Genomic DNA, 8,200 nt, shown 5'->3' with positions numbered 1-8,200 from the left:
AGGTCAGAACCTCATATTTCTCAGCACTGTGCAACCTCTAGTATCTCCATTCTTTTTTTTTTTTTTTTTTTTTTTTTTTTTTTGAGACAGACTCTTGCTTTGTCACCCAGGCTGGAGTGCAATGGCGCAATGTTGGCTCACTGCAACCTCTGTCTCCTGGATTCAAACCATTCTCCTGCCTCAGCCTCTCAAGTAGCTGGGACTATAGGCATGAGCCACCATACCCGGCTAATTTCTGTATTTTCAGTAGAGATGGGGTTTTGCCATGTTGGCCAGGCTGGTCTCAAACTCCTGACTTCAACTGATCCGCCCACCTTGGCCTCCCCAAGTGCTGGGATTACAGGCATGAGCCACTGCACCTGGCCTTCTCCATTCTTCTTTCAACCCCATAGCAGCTGCTCTTTTCTAGGCCTCAAAGGATCTCATACTACGGATGTACAGCCCAGCCCTCAACAAAAGATCCACAGGGGGCAGAGGGAGAAGAGATAGGCAAGATGGCACCTGGCGAGAGATTCTCCAGTCGCTGCTGACATCGAGCAGACAAGTGAGGTACTGTCCCCACTACCTCCCTTCTTCCTCTCTCACCCCTTGAGACATTCTCCTTCCCCTCCTCCCTCCACCTGGGGGAGGGGGGTGGGCATGGTTCCTGGGACATCATGTAGGACTCTAAGGAAGAGAGCCAGGACCAGCACTGAAAATCATCGTGCTAGGGAACAGCACCTCCCGGAAGACCTCCTGAGCTGCAGATTTTGCTCAGAAAACTTTCAGGAACCAGTACAAACTATAGGACTGGATTTATTTTGAAAACGATAACATTGCCAGGAAACTTGAATGTTATTCTCTAGTCTGGGATACAGGAGGCCAGACAACAGGAAGCAAAATGTTGGACAGATGCATCTATGAAGCACAGGAAATCCTCTTGGTATATGATATTACAAGTTATCCAAGCTTTGAGAATTTTTAGAAGATTAATGAAGAAAGTGAGTGAAGTCAGAAACTCAGCCACTGGTTGCCTTAGTGGGCAATAAAATTGATTTGCAGCATAATCAAACAGTAAAACCTGAAAAACACTTACGGTTTTGCCAGGAAAACGGTTTTAATAGCCACTTGGTTTCAGCCAAGGCAACAGACTCTGTCTTCCTGTGTTTTCAAAAAGTTGCTGCTGAAATCCTTGGAATCAAATTAAACAAAGCAGAAATAGAACAGTCACAGAGGGTGGTGAAGGCAGATATTGTCAACTACAACCAGGAACCTATGGCAAGAGCTGTTAACCCTTCTAGAAGCTCTGTGTGTGCAGTTGGGTGAGCTCATTTTTCCATTGTGTTCATAGTTCCGGCTGCCCTTCACCTCTGGGTGTGTCTGAGAAATTCTAAGAACTCGTTTTATCAGTGACCATCTCTGTAGTTAACACTTTCCTCCAAACTTGCTTCATCCTTAAGTGTTCCTCCTAGTCGTAGGCATGTACTTGGATTCAAAAGAATTCAACACTGGGACCACACACATTGCATTCAAACCGGAAGGCTCATTCTCCGAAATTAGACTGTTTCATTGAAAAAGAATGGTGTCTGGCCAGGTACGGTGGCTCATGCCTGTAATCCCAGCACTTTGGGAGGCCGAGGTAAGTGGATCGATCACCTGAGGTCAGGAGTTTGAGACTAGCCTGACTAGTATGGTGAAACCCCGTCTCTACTAAAAATACAAAAAATTAGCCGAGCGTGGTGGTGCACACCTGCAATTCCAACTTCTCGGGAGGCTGAGGCAGGAGAATCGCTTAAACCCGGGAGGTGGAGATTGCAGTGAGCCAAGATCTCACCATTGCACTCCAGCCTGGGCAACAAGCGAAACTCCATCTGGAAAAAGAAAAAAGAAAAAAACAATGGTGTTGCTTCTCTGTATGTTCTTGCTTTTTTCCCTGACGTAAATGTTTTAAACAAATATGAAAAGTATCCTAGTCTTGATCATCAGCCAGGATCTTGTCACAGTGGTTTCATTCTCTCATGTGAACTCACACATGTCGAAGTATACTTCAGGGTGCAAATATCACACAAGTTAACATATTTTGCCTACAGATACTTGATTCTGTTGCTATCAATTGCAAATAAAAATAAAGCTGTCATCTAACAAGGGGTGAACATGCTCAAAATAAGCTTGTAATAGAAATATTTTTTCATTTTTAAAAAGGGGCCTGGCCAGGCGTGGTGGCTCACGTCTGTAATTCCAGCATATTGGGAGGCCGACGCAGATGGATCACCTGAGGTCAGAAGTTCGAGACCAGTCTGGCCAACATGGTGAAATCCTGTCTCTACTAAAAATACAAAAAAAAATTAGCAGGGCATGGTGGCAGACGCCTATAATCCTAGCTACTCAGGAGGCTGAGGCGGAGGTTGCAGTGAGCTGAGATTGAGCCATTGCACTCTAGCCTGGGCGACGAGAGCGAAATTCCGTCTCAAAATAAATAAATGAATAAATAAAAACGGGCCTAAATTGCCTACTTTGTAGACTGTAGTCACGATGTATTGCGTAATAGGTCAGATGACTTTATGAATTTAGATAAATATTCAGCTGATGCTCCACCTGGAATTTCTCCTGCAAACTGCGTAAGAGTAGTCCAGGAATGAGTTATGATATAGGTTTTGTTTGTTCTGGGGGTCTGTTGTGGTGGTGGGTTTTATTTTTTCAGATTTTTTTTGTTTTTGAGACAGGGTCTCCCTCTGTCACCCAGGCTGGAGTGCAGAACCACAACCACACTCACTGCAGCCTCGAACTCCCAGGCTCAAGCGATCCCCTCACCTCAGCCTCCCAAGTAGTTGGAACTACAGGCATGTACCACCACACCTGGCTAATTTTTAAGTTTTTTGTAGAGATGGGGTCTCGCTATGTTTCAAGGGCTGGTCTCAAACTCTTGGCCTCAAGTGATCCTTCTGCCTCGGCCTCCCAAAGTGCTGGGATTATAGGTGTGAGCTACCACACCTGGGCAGTGACATACTGTTGAATCTTTGTGAATCAGACTGTACCTGATGTTCAGATGTTTTTCTGTCACAAATTTAAATTCTCTTAAAAGACCCACAGGGTGGTGGCTCACGCCTGTAATCTCAATACTTTGGGAGGCCGAGGTGGGCAGATCACCTGAGGTCAGGAGTTCAAGACCAGCCAGCCAACATGGCAAAACCTCATCTCTACTTAAAAATACAAAAATTAGCCGGACATGGTGGTGGATGCCTGTAGTCCCAGCTATTCAAAAGGCTGAGGCAGGAGAATCACTTGAATCTGGGAGATGGAGGTTACAGTGAGCCAAGATGGCACCACTGCACTCCAACCTGGACAACAGAGTGAGACTCCGTCTCAAAAATAAAAAAAAAAAAATTTTTAAAGACCTGCAGGGAACCCCCACACCAACATCTGGGGGACACTATGTCTTTCCACTTCAAAACCCAAACTGTGATCTTTGCTTCCCTTGTCCAGTGAGTGAGAACAGTGTGCTGTGTTTGAACTTCACCTTCCTGGGCTACAATCAGAAAATTGCCCCTAGTCAGAGAATTGAGTGAACATGGGGCTCTCCTCGTGTGGTTTTCTTTTCTCAGGGATTGTACTTCTAGAGTACTTATTGTGCAATGTCTCAAAATAGTTGCCTCATTATATGTTGGTTTTACAGTTGTTTATGGGGAGAGAGCAGGTGCTATATCAATTACTCCATCATTTCCAGAAGTGGAAGTTGCTTTACTTTTCTGTGTGTTACACTTCAATTTTTAAAATTTTCCATGCCCATTTTTGTTGTGGAATAAAAACGGTTTTGTTTGTTTTATGAGACAGGGTCTCGCTCTGTCACCCCAGGCTGGAGTACAGTGGTGTGATCATAGTTTACTGCAGGCTTAATGGGCTCAAGCAATCCTCTGGCCTCAGTCTCCTGAGTAGCTAGGACTATAGGCAAGTGCCATCATGCCCAGCTAATTTTATTTTTCATGGAAACAGGGTCTGTGTTGCCTAGGCCTCAAGCTATCCTCCCAAAGTGCTGAGATTACAGTTGTGAGCCATCTCACCCAGCCAAAATGTTTTTTAAAAGCTAAAGGAGGCCAGGTGCAGTGGCTCACGCCTGTAATCCCAGTACTTTGGGAGGCTGAGGCGGGCAGATTACGAGGTCAGGAGATCAAGACCATCCTGGTTAACACAGTGAAACCCTGTCTCTACTAAAAAAATTAGCCGGGCGTGGTGGTGGACGCCTGTAGTCCCAGCTACTCAGGAGGCTGAGGCAGGAGAATGACATGAACCTTGGAGGCGGAGCTTACAGTGAGCTGAGATCACACCACTGCACTCCAGCCTGGGCTACAGAGCAAGACTCTGTCTCAAAAAAAAAAAAAAAAAAAAAAGCTAAAGGAAGATTATTACAACATCACACAGGCTTAGACCCCTCAGGACTGAAGGATTAGTAAACCAAGTAAAATACCAACCATTAACTGAGGTAAAAAATATATATATATATACACAAAACTGTATTTTAGGAAGAATAATTACCAATTATTGCCTTGTGACCAGTTACCTAAGCAAGTTATAGTCTCTACCTGAATTTCTCCTTTTACTGTATCATACTGTTGTTTTCTCTTCTCCCAATATTTTATATAGAATGTTTAGGGATACAGTTTAACATTTTCAGTTTATATATTGGAAAAAATAAGATTGCAGACATTCTGCACTTGGAGTTCAATGCAACTATTCACAAAACTTAGGGTTGTCTTTGGGGTAGCCATAAAGCAGTACACTTGAAGATGTATGCCAAATAGTTAAAGTGTGTTAGGCAGTGCTATTTTTTGGAAGAACAAATGAGAAGTGAAGCATATTCATTCAATTAACATATACTTGCTGAACTACTACTATGTTCTAGGCATCACTTCAGGCTTTGGGGATGCAGGAATAAACAAAACAGGCAAAGATCCCTGATCTTAGGGAGATTATATTCTATCAAGAGAAGACAAAAAGAAACAATGGGTTTTTAAAAATTGGTACGTCGGCCTGGCACAGTGGCTCACGCTTGTAATCACAACACTTTGGGAGGCCGAGTCGGGCAGATCATTTGAGGCCAGGAGTTCAAAACCAGCCTGGACAACATGATGAAACCCCGTCTCTAGTAAAAACACAAAAATTGGCTGGCCATGGTGGTGGGCACCTATAATCCCAGCTACTCAGGAGGCAGAAGGAAGAGAATCCCTCAAGCCTGGGAGGCGGAGGTTGCAGTGAGCAGAGATCATACCACTGCACTCCAGCCTGGGTGACACAGTGAGACCCTGTCTCCAAAAAAAAAAAAATAATGGCCGGGCGCGGAGGCTCAAGCCTGTAATCCCAGCACTTTGGGAGGCTGAGATGGGCGGATCACGAGGTCAGGAGATCAAGACCATCCTGGCTAACACGGTGAAACCCCGTCTCGACTAAAATACAAAAAACTAGCCGGGCGAGGTAGTGGGCGCCTGTAGTCCCAGCTACTCAGGAGGCTGAGGCAGGAGAATGGCGTGAACCCGGGAGGCGGAGCTTGCAATGAGCTGAGATCCGGCCACTGCACTCCAGCCCAGGCGACAGAGCAAGACTCTGTCTCAAAAAAAAAAAAAATAATAATAATAATAAAAGTTAGGGAAGAGGATCAGCAAGAGACTGGAAGTAGTGATCAATAGGGTAGAAGAAAAAGAAAGTGTAGTATCCTAAAATTAGGATACTATCGGGGAAGGAGTCAAATATGGAAGAGGAAAATTTAGATTGAATCTAACAATGTGCAGGTCACTGGTGACCTTAACAAGAGCAGTTTCAGTGAAACTGCTTTGACTGAAATGCGAAGTCTTTTTGCATTGTGAGTGAAAGCTTGACTGAAATGAATTAAAGAGAATGTGGTAAGGGGAACTGTAGGCAGCAGGCATACGTAACTCTTTCAAGACATTTGGCCACAAAGGAGAATAAGGAACTGGGGTAGTATGTAGACAGCATAGTGTAGTGCATAGCTATTGTTGATTTTACTGTCCCATATCCATTCTACCTTCTCATGGTACATCAATTTATCTTTGAGCATTAACTTCTCCCCCATTGTATACTTGCTTTGTGGAACCAGCACCTGCACTCAAGCTGTAAGTGTTGGTAGAGAAAAATATATAAACATGTTTAACTAGTTTCTCTATAAATTCATGATACAAATCTCAAATGGGACTTAAGACTACCAAATACTTCCCTAGTTTGTTCACTTTCCAATTTTTCAGATGACTGTCTCATTTATTATCTCTCCTCAAACCTCCACTTCTCACTCCTCCTCACTTTCAGCTGATAACTTTGCCTCTAAATAACTAGAAGAAAGAAACAATATTACAAGTTTCCTGGCAGAGTACAGTGGCTCACGCCTGTAATCTCAGCACTTTGGGAGGCTGAGGCGGGCAGATCACGTGAGGTCAGGAGTTCAAGACCAGCCTGGCCAACATAGTGAAACCCTGTCTCTACTAAAAATACAAAAATTTGTCAGGCATGGTGGCAGGCACCTGTAATCCCATCTACTCAGGAGGCTGAGGCAGTAGAATCCCTTGAACCCAAGAGACAGAGATTGCAGTGAGCCGAGATCATGCCACTTCGCTCTAGCCTGGGGAACAGAAGGTGATCCATTTCATTAATAAATAAATAAATAAATAAATTTCCTTATTTTCCCACAACCTGATCTACTAATCTCTTGCTTGTCCACCCTCATTCTTTGCCTTCCTTCTCTCGTAATGTGGTGGATGAAATACTTCTGCTCTTTTTTTTGTTGTTGAGACGGAGTCTCGCTTTGTCGCCCAGGCTGGAGTGCAGTGGCCGGATCTCAGCTCACTGCAAGCTCCGCCTCCCGGGTTTATGCCATTCTCCTGCCTCAGCCTCCCGAGTAGCTGGGACTACAGGCGCCCGCCACCTCGCCCGGCTAGTTTTTTGTATTTTTTAGTAGAGACGGGGTTTCACGGTGTTAGCCAGGATGGTCTCGATCTCCTGACCTCGTGATCCGCCCCTCTCCCTCCTAAAGTGCTGGGATTACAGGCTTAAGCCACCGCACCCGGCCAATACTTCTGCTCTTAACATCACCCTGTAACGTTTTTTGGCTTCCATCTTCCCTTATCTGAAGACCTCATTAACACTGTCATCCCCTCATTCTCATGTGTCAATTTCTGCCCCTTTACTGGAACAGTCCCCACAAACCTATATTCTAGTGCCGGGCACGGTGGCTCACGCCTGTAATCCCAGCACTTTGGGAGGCCGAGGTGGGCAGCCCACCTGAGGTCAAGGGTTCGAGACCAGCCTGATCAACATGGAGAAACACTGGCTCTACTAAAAATACAAAATTATCCTGGCGTGGTGGTGTGCGCCTGTAATCTTAGCTACTCGGGAGGCTGAGGCAGGAGAATCACTTGAACCCGGGAGGCAGAGGTTGCCGTGAGCCGAGATCACACCATTGCACTCCAGCCTGGGCAACAAGAGTGAAACTCCGTCTCAATAAAAATAAAAAATAAAGATATTCTAGTATCTCCCATTTTTAAAATACCTCCCGACCCCACATCCTCCTACTTTTCTGTCCTTCACCACAGCAAAACTTCTCAAAATAGCTCACTCTAGCTCTTGTCTTTCCTTGTTTCTGTGCCATCCTCACCTCAACCCACTTCAAATACGGTTGTGCACCCTCCATCCCCCTGAAATGGCTTTTGTTGACTGCATGTTAGTATGCCCAACCCATGTAGCATGTTGTGTCGAATGCTCACTCCTTTTTCTTCACCTCTGAGCAGCATTCAACAGTCATTCTTGCAACTTTCTCTTGGCTTCCTAGAAAACACACTATCCTGATTTTTCTCCTACCTGAGCCCACTCCTTTTTAGATTTCATGTTACAGTCTCACCTCGTGGGCCTCTAAAAGGTTGGAGCATGCCAGGATTCAGTCCTTGGACTTCTCAATTTACACTCTTCCTGAGTGATCTCACCCACTTCGATATTCATACCTTATAGTGCGCCATCCACATGCTTATGACTCCCAAATTTACCTCCAACCCATACAACTCCAGCAACCTCATTACTTACACCTAATTTTACATGTGACATTTCTGTGTGGATGACTAAAAGTCACCTTAATGATTCATAAAGTATTACATGTATTAATATACATGACAGGTCATGTAGCATACTAGTTAAAAACATGATTTGTGGAACAACACTACTTGAAATT

The 8,200-nt window shown here is 44.7% G+C and overlaps 1 pseudogene; it reads left to right on the top strand.

The window, feature by feature from the left end:
* Positions 1-656: 656 nt before the first annotated feature.
* LOC104673733 lies at positions 657-1,645 on the top strand (annotated as a pseudogene).
* The last annotated feature ends 6,555 nt before the right edge of the window (positions 1,646-8,200 follow it).

This window comes from Rhinopithecus roxellana, chromosome 7 (genome assembly GCF_007565055.1).
Source record: "Rhinopithecus roxellana isolate Shanxi Qingling chromosome 7, ASM756505v1, whole genome shotgun sequence".
Classification (NCBI taxonomy): domain Eukaryota; kingdom Metazoa; phylum Chordata; class Mammalia; order Primates; family Cercopithecidae; genus Rhinopithecus; species Rhinopithecus roxellana.
The sequence above is the reverse complement of the archived record's forward strand: the minus strand, read 5'-3'. Positions and strand labels throughout refer to the sequence as shown.